Source organism: Lissotriton vulgaris, unplaced genomic scaffold (genome assembly GCF_964263255.1).
Source record: "Lissotriton vulgaris unplaced genomic scaffold, aLisVul1.2 SCAFFOLD_2574, whole genome shotgun sequence".
NCBI lineage: Eukaryota > Metazoa > Chordata > Amphibia > Caudata > Salamandridae > Lissotriton > Lissotriton vulgaris.
The window spans coordinates 290863-313236 of record NW_028240954.1 but is presented as its reverse complement, the minus strand read 5'-3'; positions in this window follow the sequence as shown (position 1 = coordinate 313236).

Genomic DNA, 22374 nt, shown 5'->3' with positions numbered 1-22374 from the left:
GAAGAAGAGGTCCGAGTTGGTGACTTAATAATTTATATAAATCAATGGGTATTTTATCAGGGCCGGCGGCTTTACCTGATGAGAGTAACGACAGGGCAGCCAGCACCTCTGCCAATGTAATTTCTTTTTCTAAATCTTCCTGAGATACATCGTCTAGTCGTACTCCAGCCTCTGGGCTATTAAGAAGGTTATTTAAATAAACAGACGAATCACTTTCAGAAGAGGCCAAATCCCCAGAATAGAGTTTCTGATAATATTGTTGAAACAAAAATATAATATCTAAGGTTTGAGTATAAGTCTGCCCAATTATCATGTATAGAGCTGATATTATTAGAAACATTCTTCTGCCGTGTGCGTAATGCCAGCTGTCTACCTTTTCACCGCTCTCATATACATCCTTCCTATAGGCCCTATAAGTTTGAGCAGCTCTCTGACTGAGACTATGGTTAAGTTCTGATTTCAATACAGCTACTTGATAGAACTCGAGCTTCGCATCAAGTCCCTGTGAGATTTGTATAGTATGCTTTTCTTCAGCTTTTGCTAGGGCTAGTTTCTTTGCATTGTATTCACTAGTTAGTTGCTTCCCAGCCCTATTTTGAAAGCTAATAGTTTCCCCCCCTAGTGCAGCTTTGAAACTGTACCAAACAATATTTCTCGACGTCCTAAACCGATTAATGCTGAAAAATTCTTCTGTCCACTTTTTAATAAAAGTGATATAATCATTGTTCAGCAAAAGTTTACGGTCAAACGTCCATGGCCTATGCTGTTTAGATGGGTCTCCCACTTTAGTAATCAAAATAAGTGCATTATGGTCTGAAATAATCTTCGGACATTTACTAATTGAGGACTGTGAGGCTAGATCGTTAGTAACAAATATATAATCTATCCGAACATGTTTCTGATGTGGATTGGAAAAATATGTATACCCTGGGTCTTGATGGTACATGTGAGCCCATAAATCAATTAAGCCCAAGCTATCAGCCAGTCTTTTGAGAGCCTTAAAAACCTTCGGCTTACGGCCGACATATTTCTGTTGGAGGGGGTTTTTACTTGACTGAGTTTTAAGGGAGATGTTAAAATCCCCACAAACGATGAGTGGGCCCTGCCAAGTAGAGAGCTCTGTTTCTAAATACTCAAAAACAGCAGGATCATCTTGATTTGACCCATAGATGGTGCAGACGGTGATGCCAAGGGCCAGTTTAACAACCGCCTATCTGCCATAGGGGTCTGAGAGGTGGCGTGATATCTCGCCTAGATGTATTTTAGCTAAAATCGCCACGCCCCCTTATATTTGATGTTTGTGTTGATGTTGCAAGTAGATTATAGCCCTTATCCGCAACAGTGATCTTTTCGCCATAGGAACATGCGTCTCTTGAAGACATAAAATATCGACTGGGTTTAAGCGAATTAGTTCAGCCAGCCGCTGTTGTTTATTAAAAGTCAGTAGTCCCCCAACGTTCAAAGTTTGAATAGTCAACCTACCCATTGCCTTATAAAAATAGTTAACCAAACTGCCTTCCTAAGATGCTGTTTAATATGCTGCATCATCTTGCTTTGCTTTACATTTGTTTTAGCAGAAAAAAAACGCTCAGCTGGGCAGCAAATAGTATAGAGTATGAACAGTATGACTCCTGCTAGTTGGCCTGGTTCTTTTCTAAGATTTTCAATTGCCCCCCCCCCAACTTCCATCCACCCCACCCACCCCCAAGCACCCCTCCCCCCGAGCCGATCCCCCCCACCATAGGCATTCAGACTCCACCAGAGTCTGGGTGATGAAAAGTAGTGCGACACCTGAGCTACCGCCTTACACTATATAACCCCATAAACAAAACTTAAACAGCAAACAGAAAAAAAGCCAAATAATGCACCCCTCAAAACAATACAATACACTGTGTACACCTCAGTTTCAGGCGGGATGCTACATTAAGTTAACAACCTGCTCCACCCCTATTTTTTATATCTCGTCCAGATAATCTTTAGCTTTAATCTCCGACAAAAACAATTTTGTCTGGCCACCTCGAACAACTTTTAATCTGGCAGGATTGTTCAGATACGCCTGGGCTCCCTTGTCCTGGAAGGGCTTAATTAATGAGCGCAAACGCCACCGTCGTTCGACCGTTGCATGGCAAAAGTCTGGCCTTGTAAAGTACGAAAAATCATGAAACATCAATTTGTGATCAGGCCTAGCTTTCTCTGCAACTGTCTGCCTTAACAAAAAATTTCCAAAATAAACTAATATAGCTTGTGGATAGACTCCAGGTTTGGGTGGTAGATTAAAAGGCATCCGATGGGCACGTTGTATTTCGACATCCCAATTCCAGTTAGTTGTTTCAGGCATTGACTCCCTGAATAACTTCACCACAAAAGCACGCACATTTTCCCCCTCCATTTTCTCAGGGATTCCAAGTATACGAAGATTATTGCAGCGTTGCCGATTTTCAAAATCTTCAAGTTTCCATTTAATATCATTTAATTCTGCTTCTTGTAGTTTAATTTTTTCAGTGTTCGCCGTGGCCTCATTTTCATTAAGGAGCACCCTTGACTCAATCTCAGTGACCCTTTCTCCGAACGAGGTGCAAGTCTTAGTAAGTTTTCTGACCACCCCTTGCACCTTGCGAAGTGCTGCACGTGATCTCTAACTGTCGAGAGTTGTCTCTTCCCTATGAGCCGCAATGGCCTGCAGGATAGTCTCCACAGCTGTTGATGAAAGCTCAAATGATTTGGGGGTATCGGGTCCTTGTGTGAAATGCAGAGACTGTTTTGAGGTGGGGCGATCCTCAGCTGAACTACTTTGCATAGATCTAGAAGTAGGGTTTGGTTTGGAGCGTATTGTGTTAACTTTCAAGCTCTCTTCAGCGCTACCCCCCTCAGAGGAACTATAAATAAACTCAGATTCTTCATCAGACTCCAAATCAGACTCAAATTCTTCTGACCCCTCAGCTTCTACCTCTGCTCCCGGTTCATCTGAGAAGGAGTAGAATTCAGTCGGTTCCTTATCCCCCTCAGCTGCTAAGTTGAGCATTGAGGTTGTAGGTCTCAAATCATAAGCAGCTTTAGATAACAACATAGCATCGGGAATCCTCTCAGGAGGTATTGAGGGTGGGGCAGGATTTGTTACCGAATTGGAGATAGTTAACACTGATGTTGCGGAGGGAATAATGGGTAAAGTTTGAGATAGTTCCGGGCCAAGGGCGTTCGCTTCGCTGACCTGCCCCTCTCGCCCCTCTTGGACTTCAAGTATGTTTCCGCCCTCTCCAGAGAAGGACATACAGTGCTCTGCTAAACCTTGTTCGCCATTTCCCACATTATCTACTGCATCAGTAGTTTCTCCAATCTCATTGGGCTCAATAGTCACCCCAAAGTTGAAAGTACTTACAGTTTCCAAGACCTGAGGAGGCGGAGCAACGCTGGGGTTCAATCCTTCTCCTGAAGGTCCTTCTGCAAGATTCTGGGGGCTAGTCAGATGTTGTACGGGGGTCTCAGCTCCATTACCAAAATTAATTAAGCCTGGAGGGCTCACTATGGTTTCTATGCTCTGGAGCTGTGATTTTTGTGGCAGTGCTGGTGATTTACTCTGGGCTCCTTGTTTTTTCAGAAGCATATCCATGACTGTACCCCCCGGGATTGCAGTTTGCTGTAGGCTGTCCTTGTTCAGCTTCCTTCTTGAGGCAAGTGCCTCCTGCCTCGGGGAGCATTCCATCACAACAGTTTTTTGCTTTTTTCCTCTGGTCTTCCCCGCAGGAGAAGAGACGTTGTCCGGCCCTCCCCCATTCCGCATCTCACTCCGCTGAATCCGTTCCGTTTCCTCACGGAGGGTTCTCGCTGCCTTTGCTATCCTTGCTCGAGCCGTAGTGGCTGAGACTGCCGAGGCTGTCTTGGGAGGCATGGCAGAGAACTCTGCAGGGGGAGCGGTCGCGATACCAGGATTTTTCTGCTGGAATTAATCAGAACCAGCCTCGGGAACCGCTTCGGGACCCATCTTAGAACTGCTACAATGTATCTGTAGCTGCAGCGTTTGGCGGAGGAACACAGAGCACAAAGAACACCTTAAAGGGGCGGTCAAAATTCTCAGCGTTGCCCAGCCGAGTAGCGTATGGAGCGTATAGAGCATATGGAGCGTGGTCGGAGGATACGCTTCTACTGCAGGTGAGTCTCTAGCGTTCCGTTGCATCTCAGCACATTATTTCTTTCTGTACTGGTTAATTGTTTGAAGTTGTGTTTCGCTGTAAAGTACCTCGGCATCACGGTAATACTGAGAAAGCTTCCTATTTAGAATGCATCCAGAAGCGAGAATGAAGTGCCATAGCCTCTCTCTGTCTGTTAGCGGACCGGAGCTCAGGTGTGGTGCCTCAGCGCGGTCCTCAGTCAGACCGCCATCTTGCCTCGCAGCTCAGGATTTACATTTGGATTCAAACGAAAGTGAAAGTGATCGTACGGAGGCAGAGTGGAAAGCACGAGAAATAAAAACAAGCAAATTAATGACCCGTGATGGGGGAGACAGATGGCGGCTGTGCACGTGCACGCTCGCATGAACACAAGCGTGTAGCGGGCCATAAGCATTTTGAAAACTCACCTACTAAATTTCTCGGCCAGGCCAGCGCATGCGCTGGATCAGGCGAGACCTGACAAGAGGAGAGTTGTTGGTGCCTTGCATTGTTTGTTCATTCCCTTTGTTTATTTTTGTTTACCGTCATAGAATGACATCGGAAAGGGGGGAGGGAAAGGGAGGAGGAGAAGATCCTCTACTATCGAACACTTGCATTTAGCATTAGTTCTACCGTTATATTGTTTTAGTGGGGAAGAGCTATTCTGGAGGAACAAAACATTCCTGACCTTTAAACAATGTGCTCTCAGAAGACATTTCTCCCTACACTTTCCGCTCTCTCTCACCCCCCCCCCCCCCCCCATAAAGAATACTTTTCATTTCACCTATACACGGTTTGCACGCACACCACCAGTATTCTAGCAATTCTGACAACCAGGTAATTCTGACAATCTCCCAAACCTCTAAATATAGCGTCTCACCCTCATAGTAAATTCTAAACACATATCTCTCTTCTTCCCAGATGTCTCCCACATCGTAGGTCCTGAAGAGACCCTATACCCACATTAGGGTCGGAATGCCGTCGACAACTGAGAAAAGCGAACCTTTGAAAATACCACTATAAGATTGTATAGATGTTATTGATGAAAGAAAGTGGTCGCTTTTGTGAACAACAACATTTATTTTGAAACCTTGTACATATTTTGTTTACAAATGTTATTCTAATGCTTTGGTTCATATTTACACTTGTGACACATTACACAACTGTAAATAATTGTCACTATGTGTATGAAATTTTGACCTCCTGTCCTGAATTTTGTCCTGAATTTTGACCCGTTGTCTTGAAGTTTTACACCCACCGTCCTGAATTTGCACGCATGCCAGTTGGTCACCCTAGCGCTTGCATGTGCGCATGCGCTGGTCCTTACGTGGAGACGCACTGTTGCATGGAAAGGCTTGCAGACGCCTCTGTTTCTACACGAGGCATGTGGATGCTTTCACTGCAGCCCGACACACAGCATTACATCAGCTGCAGGCCTCAGGGTGGAACAACAGCCAGAATACAATAACCTGCTGCCAGGACAGGAAACAATGCTCGACTCGTGCTGCGAGCGTACAGCACGGAGACTGGTGTGTTTTTGCGTAACGTCTGATTAGATCTCGACGGAAACTATGCCGGGGTCACTCTGTTCCCGATAGAGAACAGAAGTACGTGTGGTCATGACATCATAAATCACACAATGGCGGCATTGTCACATACCCTGTACAGCTTGTTTCGATTTCACGGGCATTGCACCAGTTAAGTAAGCCAACCACAGAAAGCAGACTGTCTAATGGAAGCCGTATTGCACAAACTTTTACAAAATAGACCACACATTTGTACTTTTCAACTTCGGATGCCTGGATATTGCCCATGGAACCTTACTAACAGTTCAAAGTTACATTCGACGTTTTAAGTGGGCCGTCGGGTGAGTGATGTCACAATACACCTCACATCCGGATGACGTCACCAAACGAGCCAGCATTCTAAAATGCCAATTATTGGTGATTCTTAAAGGAGCATTACTGGTAGAAGAAACCTGCTTTTTTCTTTACACCGAATGGCCCCCTCTACATGTAGAAGCTTTTAACCCCTGAATCGTTTTGATCTACATTAGCGTTGTTGCCCTTTGCTATTAAAAAAAAATGTGTCTCAAAGTTTAATGAGGCTGTGCACCCCAGTACCCACTGTGACTCGTTTAAGTTTGAAGAAAAGATTTTATTAAAACTTAAAAATACAAAATACATAAGTAGATAGTATTTTTTGTATTCACATTGTACAATTGTTTTCTCTTATCTACTTTTGATTCTCATTATTATGTATTTTATTTTTTGTATTAATCTCATGTTTTTATTTCTTTAAATTGTTTATGACTGTTTAAAACTTTCAATAAACTTTACTTTGAACTTAAAAATACAAAATACATAGGAATAATATTAATGTCTCTTGCAAATCACATAAATATGGCACAACGAGTATTTGTCTTTCGATAGGTAAAAAACGCGGCACACATTTGCAAACCAGTGCAGTTTTGAACTTTTAACCTTGTAAAGAGACACTTTAAAGGTGTTTTGTAAGGTATGGGAAACTGCGTGCATTTATGCTTGCTCCACGCAATCTTTGGATCAGTGGACTAATGTTAAGGTAGTGAACAGTCAACATCGGCCCAGCAGACCATGAAATAGGTCCACAAACAGGCCAGAAACCAGGCCACACTCTGACCTGGTGGACAACTCGTTCTAGGACTGTCAGATTGCCCTATAGGCCAGTCCGACCCTGGGGGACGGGTCACAAAAGGAGAATTTGATCGCAAAAGTGATTATGCGCACGGTCCAGTGCTTAATTTGTGCTGGCAGTTGCAAGTGATGGGCACTGGCACTCTTAAATGGGGAGCAGGTTTTTATATTCATCATTAGACTCATTAGACTCAGAGCAAGAGAGAGATGCAAACAAAGGAGAAAAAAGTGGATAGATTGAAGAACAGCCACAAAGGGAGAAAGCAATCATTTCAAAAAAATCTGCAAAATGGAGATAAGGACGCAGGGAGTGGAGGATGGTGGATGATAGAAGTATAATGAGGTGTAATCAATTTAAGGCAGCCTTGATATCTGGTAACTCCAGCAGTAGGATCCCAGCCAGGGCCAGACAGGGAATCAAAACCGGCCCTGGCAAAGTGCTTGGCGGCCCCCACACACCTCCCGGGGGGTTGGAGGTGCCGTCAAGCTCTTTGCCGGGGTCGGTTTTTGGCCGATTTTGTTACAGGGCCGATTTTGCAGCTATGCTGCAAAAACGGCCCGTAACAAAAACGGCCCAGAGGGGCCCAAAACCGGCCCCCACCCATGCGGCGCACAGGGGGATTGCCCGGTGCCGGCTATGGCCAGTCCGGCCCTGATCCCAGCAGGTGGTAGGTTCCTAAGAAGACTTTGGGGCCCTGCACTTATTTTTTACAAATTAAGCACTGCACCCACTTAGGGCCTGATTACAAGTTTGGCCGTGTGGCGCTGGGTAGGCGCCTCAGCCTCTCCACTGTCAATGCCATGGTCGGGCCGCCGGCCAGAATAGGAGTTTCCTCCTGTCTGGCGGGCTTTTCATTGGCGTTCCCATGGCAGTGCCTCTAAAAATGGGCACCACAATGGGAACGCCAAAAACAGTTCCTGCACTGCATGTACTGTTAAGTCCATTCCATGCTGGAACTGGTGTGCATGCACACCGGGTGGTACATATTGTGCCCCCCTGTGTGCATCCGCATGGCGTGAGGCATCAAGGGGTCCCTGTAGGACCCCCTTTGTTTCCTGTCCGCCACGGTTTTAATGGAGGAGGAACCGCCATGAAAACTGTGGCGGAGAGGAAATTTGTAATGTGTTTGGTGGACCGCGGCAGTCCTGCAAAGCGTATACTGCCTCTACCACACCGCACCACTGCCAGGGAATGGCGGTTCCCTGGCGGCTGTGGCGGGACAATGGCGGTCCGGCTGCCCTGATTGTAATAGGGCGGTCGGGAGACCGCTGCACCCTCATAAGTCTGGCGGTCCATGGACCACAAGACTCGTAATAGAGGCCTGAGTGTGATGTGAGATTTTAATGCAGTATGTGGGTGCTCTTGTGTTAGTGATGATCCAATAGTAAGTTCTGGGTGCATGTAGTCAGCTGTGCTGGAAAAGGAAAAAGGTGTCTCTAGGATCCCATATATTGGAAGTCAAGGGGTGGCAGCAGAACGGGTGGTGTAACAAGGGGCAGAGCCACTGGGAGCACAGTCTGCCAGTAATTTTACATACATTTTCTTTTAACCCCATCGGCGCGGGGCTAATTCCCAAGTGGCGCGGGGGAAGGGGGGCCGCGTGCGGCGCCGCGGTGCTGATGACGAGCTCGGCTCGTCATGCAGCACTGTGGCGCTGTGCTGATGACGAGCTGATCTCGTCATGGCCACGCCCGCTCAATGGAAGGCCTAGAACAGCGGGGTAATTAACCCTACATGGGCGTTCCACGGAGGTCATGACGAGCTCAGCTCATCATCAGCACAGCGCCACCGAGCTGCATGTCGAACTGAGCTCGTCATCAGCATGCAAGAGGTTAATTTTACCCCAAAGAAATTGCTAACACTGAAAAATGTGATAGTAAATCTGATCTGGCTTATGTAGTTAATCACAAACAGACTGTTTTCAAATGTTCTAAGAGTAAGGCACCTGCTGCAGATATCTTTGAATGTTCAGCAATTTCCACGGCATAATAACAAGATATCAATGCTGGTCAATGCACTTTGTTGAGAAATCTGTGTGCAGTCTAGTCACAGATTTGACTCACCATAAAATAGCATAGAGGGTTAATGTGCCTGTTGCCAAGTACATGTGACATGCAGGTTATTGATTTGTATTTTATGTAGACAGCTTAGTGTGTCACATCTTTTGCTGTAGATATGCTTGAGTTGCCTGCAGGATGCATAATATAATCCTTGTAATACAGCTCGGTGAGTTATGAACCGTCTTCAGGGAGCTACAAGCAATCTGCAAGGCATAAATGTAGAATGTTACTGCTTTGCCTCAATATTTCGTTAGTCTAAGGCTGCTAAAAGGGTTCCTTTATGCAGTAATTAAGACTTAATATTACGTTTTATAAATGGCTATTGGTGTAGTTACTCATAAATGCGGTGGCCTCTGGCCTTCATACAGAGCATGTGTAGCTTAGAAAACACAACATCTGCACAAAATTCACGATTTATCTTAAGCACTCGTGTAGTGAAAGTCTTTTTTTAATTTCTTTATTGATTTTCAAAAGTAAAGCAAAACAAAGCAATATAGGTACACTGCTTGCAGAGACAACTCCAGGATGTCATCAATCTTGTTGATGCACAAACATATAATTAAGACAACCAAAGGCCTCAAAGGTATAAGTAGAGACAAGCGTGGAGCAACCAAATCAGTGAGCCGAATTATGAAGAAACAGAAGTGTGAAAAACAAGGGGAGGGCTGTGTTTCAAGGAAAGAGGTGGAAGGGCCCTAGGTTGGGGAGTCTGGGTCTAATGTGCGGAGGTAATCACTCAGTGCCCCCTGATATCCTTAGGATGGGAAGAGTGAGGTTACAAGTCTGCTTAATCTTGACTAACCATTTAGCTTAACCCCTTCCATGCTGATGACGGCCCCCAGCCGTCATGCATCACGGTGCTCGTGTGCTGATGACGGCTGGGGGCCGTCATGAACCCGCCCACTCTTCAAAAGTGCCGCACAGGCGCAGAATCGCGGCCGCGCCCAAGGGGTTAATGACATACTTTTGTGCCAGGCAGGGGTAGAGGTAGCCACATTGCTGCCCCAGTGGAGCACTATCTCCCGCTTAGCCAGAAGAAAGCACATGGAAACAAAGCAGCGCTGGGAGCGCGGTATGTCTTTGGTGTACCCCAAAAGTGTAAGAAGTGGTTCAGCAAATGGCTTCATGGCAGGCATTGCGGAGAAATGCATAAAGACAGAAGTCCAGTATGTGTTTAACACAGGGCAGGTCCAGGCTAAATGTGCAAAGTCAGCCCCCGGGCATGGCATTTGCCACAGATATCAAATCTGGTGGTGTCAAATTTAGCAACCTCCGAGGGTGAAAGATAAATGCGATGAATACATCTAACCTGCAGCAGTTTGTGCCTGTAATTGTTAGAAATGCTCTTGATTTGTGAACAGCAATGTCCATATTTTATCAGTGAGGGGCACGCCCAGCTCCGCACCGCTCGTTCAACACTAATCCTCTATGGGTCCAGGAGTAGCGTGCTACTCGCCGAAAAATCGATTCAACGCCTCATCAGGGGTAGTAAGCGCGGTGGTATCAGGTTTGAGTTAGATGCAAGTACGATATAGTCGTGAGACTAGGCGAACACCATCCCTATTGGTTGCAAGGGAGGAAAATCCTTAGGGGGAAGTAGGAAAGCAGGAAGCCGAGAACGTAAGGTATTATGAAGTCTCCGAATAATGAAACGGTGCTGGAAGGGTAAGTTATGTAGGAGAAGTACTGCAGTCAGCTGTACCACATGGCCGTCCAGGAATAGATCTCCCAGTGTGGAGATGTTATGACGGCGAAGCACTCATTGTACAAGCTTTTCTCCGGCCAGCGGAAGCCAGGGATTATCAGCAAGGAGGAGAGCAGGGGAATAAAGAGGGCCCCCACCTAGTTGCTGCCGCAATATACCCAAGGCCCGACAAGTAATGGACACTGCCTGGATATCCTTGCCATCTAGTAAGATGCCCTTCGACAAGATTAAAGTGTGTACAAGATCACCCAACTGGGACCACTCTGGTCTAAGATAGGGGATGCGAACATCCAGATGGTACCAGCGATAGGAGTACTGGCATTGGGCAACCAGATAGTACATGCAGAGGCTGGGGACCACAAGACCACCATGCTCGTAAGGGAGAGTGCGAGTATCCCAGCAGACTTTCAGGCGACCACCAGCCTACACGAGGCGAAGGGGGACACCACGCAGAGAGCGGAAAAAGTCTGAGGTAGTTGGATAAGAATATTAAAAGATAAATATAAAAATGAGGGAGTATGACCATTTCTATGATGGATACATGACCAGGAATGGATAGAGGCAGCTTAATCAAGTGGTCAACCTGGGAGGCCGGTCCATAGTTTAGTTGTAGAACTTAGTCCCTGTCCCTATTGAGCCACATGCCAAGGTATTTAGTACTGTCCACTGCCCAAGTAAACAAGTAATCAGCTGGTGTCAGCTACTCTGCGTCAATCAACAAGGACAGCTCTGATTTGGCCCAGTTGATTCGGAGCCCAGACAGATCACCAAATCGGATCACTTCATGTACCAAGCGGACAAGTTTTCAGATGGGTGTTGAATGAAAAGTAAGTTGCCATCCGAGTATAAGTAGAGTAAGAGTGGGCAATGGGTGAGTTGAAGACCGCTGTGCTAATGACTGTCCTGCATGTAGCGGACCAGGGAATCCATAGTGATGATGAAAAGTAGGGGGGAGAGGGGGCATCGCTGCGTGGTCCATCTTGTGATAGGGGGCGTCTCAGAGAGCGAGCCATTCACACCGAGATGAGCCACAGGGTTGGTGTACAAAAGCATAATAAGGGAAATTGAAGTTGCAGGAATGCCCTGTTTACAAAGGACCACTTTGAGGAAGAGCCACTCAGGAGAGTTGAATGCTTTCTCCACATCCAGCAGGCCCACAACTGCAGGGGTGGCTGGTGAGATCGTGCTTAGGATGGCAAAGATGGTGCAGAGAATGAGGGAGGTGGTACAGTGTGGGACGAAGCCCGATTGCACAGGTGAGATGATGTATTCCATTAAAAGGGACAGCCTAGTGGCGAGGGCCTTGGTGAGGATTTTATTGTCAAGGTCCAAGAGAACTTCGGGAACGGTAAGAGGAGTACAAGAAGAGGTCCATTCTTGACTTTAGCACGAAAACAAGAATGACCTCCCATAAGGTTGGGGGCAGGGCGCCAGTGATCATGGATTCGCTGTACAGTGCCAATAGATTGGGAGCCGGTATATGCTTAAAAGACTTGTATAAGGCCCCTGTCAGTCACCGATCCAGGAGCTTTTGAGCTATCAAAGGTATCAATTGCCTGTGCAATTTCTTTGGTGGTAAGAAGCTCAGAAAGGAATTGGCGTTGGCCTTTCGTCAGCCTGACCTTCGCCACCTCCTCAAGTTAGGAGAATATTTCAGAAGAAAGTTCAGAGACATGTGATGCATATAGACCCCAGTAGTACTGATGGAGTTCTGCCACCACACCCTCGCAACCAGACACCTCGCGTCCAGATGTTGAGTGCAGCCCCTGATGTAATTCTGTGAGTGATTGGAAGGCGGGCTAGAGTGACCCAGGCGCTCTTCCTTCCGATACCGGCGAGCCCTGGTATTCCTCCCCATATGTGCCACCTACCTGTCAGCAAGCCTGCAGAACTCTGTTAACAAGGCTCAAAGTCGATGTAAGCAGGGATCCTCACCCGTGGTGGCCTTTTCGTCCATGTCACGTGAAGCACACTCGATGCTATGCAGCCATGAGCAATTGTCACCTAAAATTCCGGTGTGTTTGGAGATAGTCACTCCACGCATAAAGGACTCAAATGCTTCCCAAAGTGTGGCCTGTGTCCCCACTAATCCCACATTTAGCTCAAAATATTCCGATATAGCAGGGAGCACCTCTCCATGGAACACCAGGTCCTGAAGGGACTCGCTTGAGAGTCTCCAAGTACGTTCCGTGCCGCAGCCATATGGGATCTGCAGGTAGAGAAGAACCGGGCTATGGTCCGACAGTGAGCATGGTAAGACCGAACTTCCTGCAACCAGGGGTTCATGTTGGCCTAGAATAGCCAATAGTCCAGTCTAGTCCAGCTGGAGTAGGGGGCAGAATAAAAAGTAAATCCTAAAGCAGAGGGGTAGCAAGACTGCCAGGCGTCAGGAAGCACATAGGCATCCACGATGTGCTGCAGCGTATCTCGTGCCCCGGCTTACCACTACGGTGCCTACTAGTAGAGTTAGCTTGGGCACACATCGGCATGTTTAGGTACTGCCCAACATCACATAGTCCGCATCTGAGTGGTCCATATGCAACAAGAGATTTTCAGCAACAACTCCAGTTTATCGGCAAGCATAACCTAAAGTAGCACGTACCGACCATTAGGATCTAAGTGGCTGGAGTGAAGGGTGAAAGGGATGCTTTTGTGAATGAGAACGCAAGTGCCCTGGGAATTCGAACTATAGCAGGAGAAATATCGATGCACACCCCAAGGCCTAGCATATGGACAGTTAGTAGTTGGAGGCACATGCATCTCCTACAAAAAGGCAATTTTAACACCATACCTGTTCAAGTAAGACAGTACCTGTTTCCTCTTTCTTGGATCGTTGATCCATGAATATTCCAGGTACTAAAAGTAAGGTCCACGGACCTGTTACCTTGGGTAGGAGGCGTGGCAATGAGAAGGGAAAAGTGTGTGAGGGAGCATAGGGAATGGAGATGGTGGCATCACAGGAGATGTTGCAGCAGTAAAGAATAAGTGAATAAGTAGACAAGAGCTTAAGGCAAAATCTAAATCCCCACCCTAAGGTATTCAGTGAGACCCGACAAGGCAAACCAAAAAAAACAAATCAATCCCAACAACCAGAATGTGGTGTACAGCATGGGGACATAGCAACAACACGATGGGCTGTGGCCCATTTTGAAACATCATCATACAATAGTAGGGTTAATTTAACGGCAGTTATGCTAGTGCAACTATCTCAAGGAATACAGGATATGCACAGGAGTAGGCAACACTGGGGCCCCAGTAGGGAGACAGCGACCAGGCACTGAGCATGAAGAAATGAGGCCGTCACACTGGAGCAGGGTAGTCTGGAGTGGCGGACCATGAGTGAGCAGGGTATCCAGTAATGTCTGGGGCAGATCGTCCAGGAGCAGCGCACTTGGCTCGCAGGGACTTGCAAATTGCGAAGACATCCGAAGGAGCACCAACAATTCAGTCTTTTCCATCCTGCTCCACTCGCAGACACACTGGTTAGAGCATTGCATATTGGATGCCCAGCTTCTGGCATCACTGAATTTACAGAAGGAATCTTGAACCATAGGAGGGAAGTCAGGGTAACAGGAGATGTTGGCACCTTGATAGCGGAGGGCACCCTTCTCGTGGACCAGAAGGAAAGCAGTGTCCCTGTCCCTGAAGTTGAGGAGGAATTCAATGAGAAAATGAGGTGGGGTGCCACCAGCAGGAGGGTGGGGGCCAAGAGATTGGTGTGCACACTCTACCGTGAAGGTATGAGAAAAACTGGAGTGGTCAAATAGTTTGGTATGGGGTTGCTCCACAAAGGTGTGCGGGCTCCCAATGTTGGTGGTCTGAGCAATGCCAGATATGCGTATATTATTTCTCCAGGAACTTGTCACAAGATCTTCATTCTTGACCACCACCAGCTTCAGGATATGTTTAAATTTGATGAGCCTCTTCTGCACCGTAGTGCTGTGGTCCTCCAACCCTGATATTCATTCCTCAGCGCCATCTATACTCATCCCCTGTCGATTCGGGCACTCCCACAGCCTGTCTTTACGACCAGCAAGGGTATCAAAGTGTGCGTCCATTGCTCAGAAGCCTGCCTTGAACTCTGACATAATGGCAGTCATATATCATTTGTTGCTATGGCTGCAGGCTCCTCTACGTCAGATTGAGAGGCGTATCTCTGGCTGGTTTTGTGTGCCCAAACGTCAGCCTACATTGTTTGCAGTCTATGTTGCCCATTGCTAGAGGAGGAGGGGCCACAAATGGTGAGAGCAGCTGAACAGCAGTGAAGCCTGGGGGAGCAGAGTAAATGGGGGGCCCTCAAACAAGACCCGGGCTGGATGCTCACAGCAATGGGGGGGGGGGGGGGGGCAGCCACAGTATCAGTGAATAAACCAGGACCATCTAAAGTCCCTGCAGGGCCAGCCACATGTTTAGGACTCCACCAGTTCAGGTCCAGTCTGCACTTAAAGGGCGGTGGACACCAGCAGCAAACTATCCACAGGCGATCGGCAGCAGAGCCAAAATGGGGGTCGCTGGGAGAAGCCAGACCAAGGCCCAGAAGTCTGTTGTGTAGTAGATGAGAGCAAACATGCCAGGTGATAGGCCAAAGGCCCAGGAGAGAGGGCACGGCAAGCTGGTGGGTGGAAGCCTGGGCCTCGTGGGAGAAAGCGGGGTCCAGCAGGGAAGGAACTGTGCAATCTAGAGGAATCCCAAGAGCCACTGGAGTACCCACCGCCTCAGGTCTCCTCCTCAGGTGCAGCAGGCATCCAGCATCAGGAGCTCATCCAGGGCAGGGCCACTACCACAGCTGTTGAGCGCCACATCAGCAAGGCTGGTGGGGGCCCCAGACTCAAACCCGTAGCCCCCACAATCCAGGCGGCCCACAACGTGGCAAGTCCCTGACCCCAGGGGTTCGCAGGGGTGCACCAGCAGTGCCTCCAGCCCTGAGGGCAAGGAGACTGCCAAGCACAGAGGCCTGACTCACAAGCACATTGCAGAATCCCGCGATCGAGCTACCGCTAACCTCGGAATAACCGGCGATCCTGCCGCCCGAGTATGCTAATGCGACTCCTCTGCTCGGGATCCAGACCTTGGACCCTCTACCTGAACAGCAGAAACCATTGTGCATTGGATTAAGAAGATATAAGCACTTAGGTATTGCATGACCATTACCGCTAGATCTATTGCCGCCATGCAATATCCGCACCTGTTTCTTGCCTAAGCTACTGCCGCCTCCCTGCTATATAAGGCTCTTATACTTATAGGCATGCATTCCATGTCCTGATGATGATCCACTTACCTTCTTTCTGGATCAAAATGCCTTTAACACAGTAAAACACTGTATACATGAAAAACTTGTGTTAATTGAAACTGTAAAAGTGTACTCTGCGATTTGTTCCTTCGTTTTGTCACTGTGTATTCCCTAGGTGCAACAAACCGTAAAGCTTTGCCTGAGCCCCCTGTGTTGTTTACTTTCTCACCTGTTTAGTATTGGTTAAGTAGGACACAGGCTTGTGCCCCATTTTATGTACTGTTTTGTTGAAAACCTTTTTCATTCTCTATTAAGTAAATATTAGACCTATGTCCGGCTGGACATGTCCTTTGAATATAGTAACGACTGAGTCTATATTTATTAATTGCATATTCCCCATTCCGGGGACCGTTGTAGTTTAAAAGAATTGATTCCCAAGGTCCCCGTTCGACTTTTTTGGCTTCTCTTGTTGCCTTAAAATATATAAATATAATACAGCCCTGAGACCAGCAGGAACGCAGGAGCCAGCATCCAAAGTGGTACTTGACCTCTCTAATCAGTCGTCGAGTATCCAAGTGGGTCCGGAGAAGAGGGCGCGGTCCCAGGGAGTTCAGGTGTACTCAGCCTCAGGCTCACCTGCGTGGTGGGCCTCCGAGGCAGTGCTGGGCTGAGCCGCCCGCGGCAATCAGGAACAGATATCCGGGTCAAGTGTCACAGCCTCGCAACGGACCCCATCCTCCGGTATCGCCGCAGAGTGCAATAGTCTCAGCATGAGGGGATGATTAAAGGGGAAATAGGGTGATGCCGCCAGAGCCTCACAAGATTACGGCCATATTGGTCACTGTTTTAGGCAGCCACCTCCTTAGTGTAGTAAAAATAGAATGTTCTCAATTTCTATTTGCTGGCTTTATTTGTTTCAGGCTGTCTAGCATGTCTTTGTGCGTTCCTTGGAGCAGTGGTGTAGCAAGGTCAGGTGGTACCCTTGGAGCAGTGCAGAAAGTTTCTTGTCACCCCCGGCTTGACAAAATGGCAAAAATATGTGTTTAAAATACATATTTTTGCCATTTTGCCAAGCCGGGGGTGACAAGTGTCATCACTGAAGGGGGTAACAAAATGGCAAAAATATGTGTTCAAAACACATGTTTTTGTCATTTTATCACCCCCCTCAGTGATGACACCCAGGGCGGCCTGCACCCACCGCACCCCCTTCCTATGAGCAAAGCTTGTTCACCATCATGGCTTGTATTCTTCCACAAGTCGTCCTTTCTGTAAACAGGCCGTTAAATTGTGTTCTTCTCATGTCACATTTACTGTGCATTCAAAGACTAAAGCCAAATTTCAGGCTTTTTCTTTCGAGGGAGCTTGGTGTTTACTTATCTTTCTCTGACTTCAAAGTGAGAGGATTAGTGTGACAATCTTGTTGGTACTGGGAAAGGAAAGGGTTTTCTTTCTAGCATACAACAACATTTGAATGTCTGTAAATGAACTGTGCAACATTTAAGAATATATCAGAATTAGGAAAGCACATATTTGTGTAATTCAAAAGTGTGGTGGAAACAAATATTTTAATACGATCAGACCAAATCAATAAACTAGGTAAACCTGGTCTGAAGAACAAGCTCTCTCAAAGAACTATGCTTGCACTAATAAAAAGCTTTTTTTGCAGCCAGCTTCTATTAAATACCTCCAGTACTAAATGGAAATATATTTGAACCTCTCAGGCAGAGCCACTGAAGTTATGCTACAGGGGAGGACCAGATTATACCACAGGGTTTACTCAATTATACGTCAAGAAAAAGTAAATTAGGTACCACAATGTGGCACATTTTGTAATTGCATTACCTCATGACTGCCATTTTAAGTAGAAGTATACAAGACACTGCAAATATTTAAGAATATTTTAGAATTAGGAAAGCACAAATGAAGCAATTTGTTTTGTAATTCGAAGTGTGGTGGAAACAAATATTCTAATATGATCAAAGCAAATCAATACACAAGGAGATGCCACTTCCACACATTATCGTTTATGCGCTGTATAGTTTTATCAGTAAAACTCTATGTCTGTGCAAATCTAATGGTAATTTCCATTGAAAACGTGATTTCTGTAAAGGTTGTGCACTACCACGCCATGTATACTCCACACCACACCTCTCCACTCTAAAACACTCCACTCTACAACACTATATTCCCCTTTGCTCTTGGCCATTCCATTCTAAGCAGCTAAACTTTGAGTCACTCCACTCTATGACACTCTACTACATGACGTGATAGTCTATTATGCTCTACTCCACCACACTCCACCTTACACCACTCTATGCCACTTCACTTTAAGCCACTTTGCGACACTCCATGCCACTCCACTCTACGACACTCCATGCCACTTTACTCCACTTACGCCACTCCACTCTATTACACTTTGATCAACTCTACGCTATGCTACTCCACTCTACAATACTTCACTTCACTCTACGCTACTCCACTCTACTCCATATGCAACACTTTGCTCCACTGTACATCCCTCCACTCTAAGACACTCTACTTTACTCCACTGTATGTCACTCCACTCTGACAATCTACTCCACTCTACGACACACTACTCGACACTACTACACGCCACTATACGCCACTCCACTCTTCCCTACATCACTTTAGTCAACTCTACTCCACTTCCCTCAGCTCTATAACTCTACTCCACTCCAAGCCACTCCACTTTATGACTCTACTCCTCTCCAGGCCACTCCACAAGGCTACTCCACAACACTCTACTCTTTGTCACTCTACGACTCTCCACTCTACAACACTTTATTACACTCTACTCCCCTCCACTCTACATCCTTCTGCTCTACTTCAAGACACTACACTCCATGATACTCCACAACACTTCATGTCTCTCTATGACACTCTACTCTACTCTTCACCACTCTACTCACTCCTCAGCATTCCACTCTTTAACACTCCACCCCACACCACTCTCCTCTATACCACTAAATTTTAGCCGTGCTGAACAGCAGCCACACTGTTGTACACATGGATAAAATACATTTGTAAAGCCAGTAGCTCTTGCATAGGTGAGACCTATTGGCTTTGCCAATGCTTGTTGCACATGTTAGACATATGAACACTATCTGGGCAAAGGCTTCACTTCATAAATACCAGCGTGAGACCCAATTACTGCAATAATCAACCGAAAGATGACCAGTCAACCCTTGCAAAGGGCCTTCCACTGCCCAACAACAGTTGTTGCCGCGTTTTTAAGAACTTTTGATCCATTTGAGCTGAAATTTATTTTGTTAAAATCTACACATTATGCAGCAGATTATGGTTTATGTAGCAAATGCAACCAATCCATAGTTAAGCGTAAAACGCTGTAGCAGAAAAATTGTATGATTCCAGTGACCCTGATAGCAATAAAAAATCATTTAATAAGCACCAATCATCTCAAAACGAGGCTCTTCTCGTCACCTATAATCTCAAAAAATATGATAATTTGACCTTAAAGTGCAAAGCCCTGGATTGTTACTATGTCAATTAGTAATCCAGGGTTGTGCTGTTGTTGTGGAAGTCGATTAAAAATCTGGCTTCAATTAATTTTTCTGAAATTATTTCATTTCATGTCTCAACTGGGTCCTTGTTGTCATTTGTTTATGCGAAACTCAAACCAGCATAATACTACCAACGCAAAACTCGTGGGATGCCCCTGAAAACTGTTGGGGCTCCTGTGTGGAACAGGCTCCCAAATCATTTTAGGGGCATTTTATCCTGTTACGTTTATAAAATAACAATTGTTTGCTTTTATGGGATACTCGATTTCCTTTGCTGGTTGAGTGGTGATTACTACCCATGTTCTTCGACTCTCAATTGCTTTTTGAATGTTGTTTTCATGTGCTTGGGTTCACCTATGTGCCAGCTTGTGACCTTTTAATGTATTTAGTTGATGCTTCCCGTGTTTCATGTTATTGCATTTCTATATGACTAGTTTGTTTGTATTTTATACAGTTTTCCCAGCTTACATCAGGAAACTACTTTTGAGATCTCGCCAAGCTGTCTGTTTGTGGACGACGTATTGTCTGCTTACAGTGGGCTTCAAACCCACCCATTTTTTTTTTACCATTGGTTTACTTTATTGTCACTCTCATTTACTTGCTTGCTTCTTATTTGTTAGTTTGTTTGGGCGTTACTTCCTCTTCATGTATGTGTCCTGGAGCATAGCCGTAGTACTTGTGTTCTTCCACTGCTCACTTTTGAAACACTTCTTATTTTTTTGTTAAGCACTCCACGAGAGTACATGTGTTTTCCAATGTCTCCCTCGACTTTGTGTTTCTTCCTCTCCCCCGCCGCAATTCGCTCTCCATTGTGTGGTTCCAGTGCTTAATTTGTAAAATAATAGGTGCTAGGTCTCTCGTAATAAGGCCAATGCAGCTTGCACCACACATTGCTCCTGCTGTGCTGCCAATGATGGTAACAACACAACTACTATCCATCCATCCCACTCCAACAACTGTGTAGAAGGCGGGTTTAAGTGTTTTATTTATTATTCTTTCCGAGCATAGACACCTGCTTCAATGCGCTGGCAGCTCAGAATAATGAGCTGTTCACCATACAGAGTTCCTGAAAGCTGTACAACGTCTTATCCGTGAATCATCATGGTTATGTGAGCAGCGATGCAAGACTAATCCGAACGCGTTCTGGCAGGCTCTTTTGTCAAGAAACTATGAGGCAGTAAAGAAGTAGTTATTACTAAATGTATTTGACCTTTAGTCCCGGTGCCAATTTGTTTCATGAACATTGTTCTCTCCGACTCAAAAGTAACCTACAATTTTTGAGGCACCTTTTGAAGATGAGTTGCATCTTGTGTATAAGTGTAAGTGTAGACCTGGCCCTGATAATTAAGTGCCGGTGCTAAGCACCGGAAAGCACCGGCACAAATTAAGCACTGTAGTGGTTCCCCCCATTTGTTAGAATTGACTGTGTTATCGTCCCATAACTTATGCTTTATACTGTGTTATGTTAGCATTCATATAGCTATTTTGTACTGACCACTACTGCATATGTGTGTGAGCAGTCCCTTCTAACATTGTGCGGGTTAAAGTTAGCATCTGTGATGCCATTTTCTGCCATATAGCCACCATATTGCACTGTGACCGAAACCAAGCCCCTGTGCCCGTCTCTGCTTGCCTCAGCAGAAAGTTGCAGTTGTTATTTCCTCTTATCGTATTCAAGGTTGAAACCCAGATGTACTAATGAATAGCCTATTCTGCTTTTGCCTGCCTATACCTGGTCGTAGTTATGTGTAGTATGAATGAATGAATGAATGAATGAATGAATGAAAAATATTTGTAGAGCGCACGATGGCCAAACGGCTTCCTGGCGCTGGGAGCTCTAAAGAACCGAACAGACAGGGCCAGGAGGTTTAGCAGGGGTAGGCCAGGGCAAACAGAAAAGTTTTCAGCGCTTTACGGAAATGAGAAAAAATAGGGATCGAACGCATAGAAAGAGGAAGAGAGTTCCAGAACCGGGGAGCAAGGACAGAAAAACGGGTTCCACCAGTGCGAGATTTGTGAAAGCGGGGAACAGTGAGGAGGGCAGAAGATGAAGAACGGAGAGTGCGGGCAGGGGTGTGACGGGAAATCAAAGAACTGATGAAAGCCGGTGCAGAGTGATCAAGGGCCCGATAAACAAGGCACCCTAGTTTAAACAGAGATCTCTGCAAAATGGGCAACCAGTGAAGGGATTTGAGGACGGGAGTGATGTGATGGGTTTTAGGCAAGTGAAAGATAAGACGGGCGGCCTGATTCTGGATAGCTTGTAAGCGGCGGGTTTCATAGGCAGGGATGCCAGCGAACAAGCTATTGCCATAATCAAGGCGGGAAGTGATAAGGGCAGAAATAATGATTTTAAGGGAGTCAAGAGAAAAGAAACGAGAAATTTTCCGGATCATTCGGAGGGAAAGGAAACAGGAGGACACCACGGCACTGACCTGGCCATGCATGGACAGGTCCTGTCTGACCTTGATGCCCAGAGTTTTAACAGAGGGAACGGGGGTGGGAGGGGGGCCAAGAATGGGAGGCCAGAAAGCAGGGGACCAGGGACTGGATGAGCCGCCAATCAGGACAAGCTCAGTCTTATCTGGGTTGAGCTTGAGGTGGTTGGCGCTCATCCACCCAGAAATGAAGACCATGGTGGAGTGAAAAAAGGATAGAGAGTGAGAAGAAGAGGAAAGATCAAAGACGAGCTGGAGGTCGTCAGCGTAGTTATACACAGAGACCCCCAGCTCAAGAAGGGAAGAGATAAGAGGGTGAATATAGAGGTTGAAAAGGAGGGGAGAGAGAGAGGAACCTTGGGGGACCCCACAGGGCACCGGGAGGGGAGAAGCAGAGAAGCCGGGAAGGTGAACGGCTTGAGAACGCCCTGTCAGGAAGGAGGTGATCCAGGAGAAGGCAGAACCTCGAATGCCCGCTGCGCTGACACGGTCCAAAAGAATGTTATGGTCGACCGTGTCAAACGCAGCGGACAAGTCGAGGAGGATCAAAGCTTGGGGGGAGTTGATGTCGGCCTTGG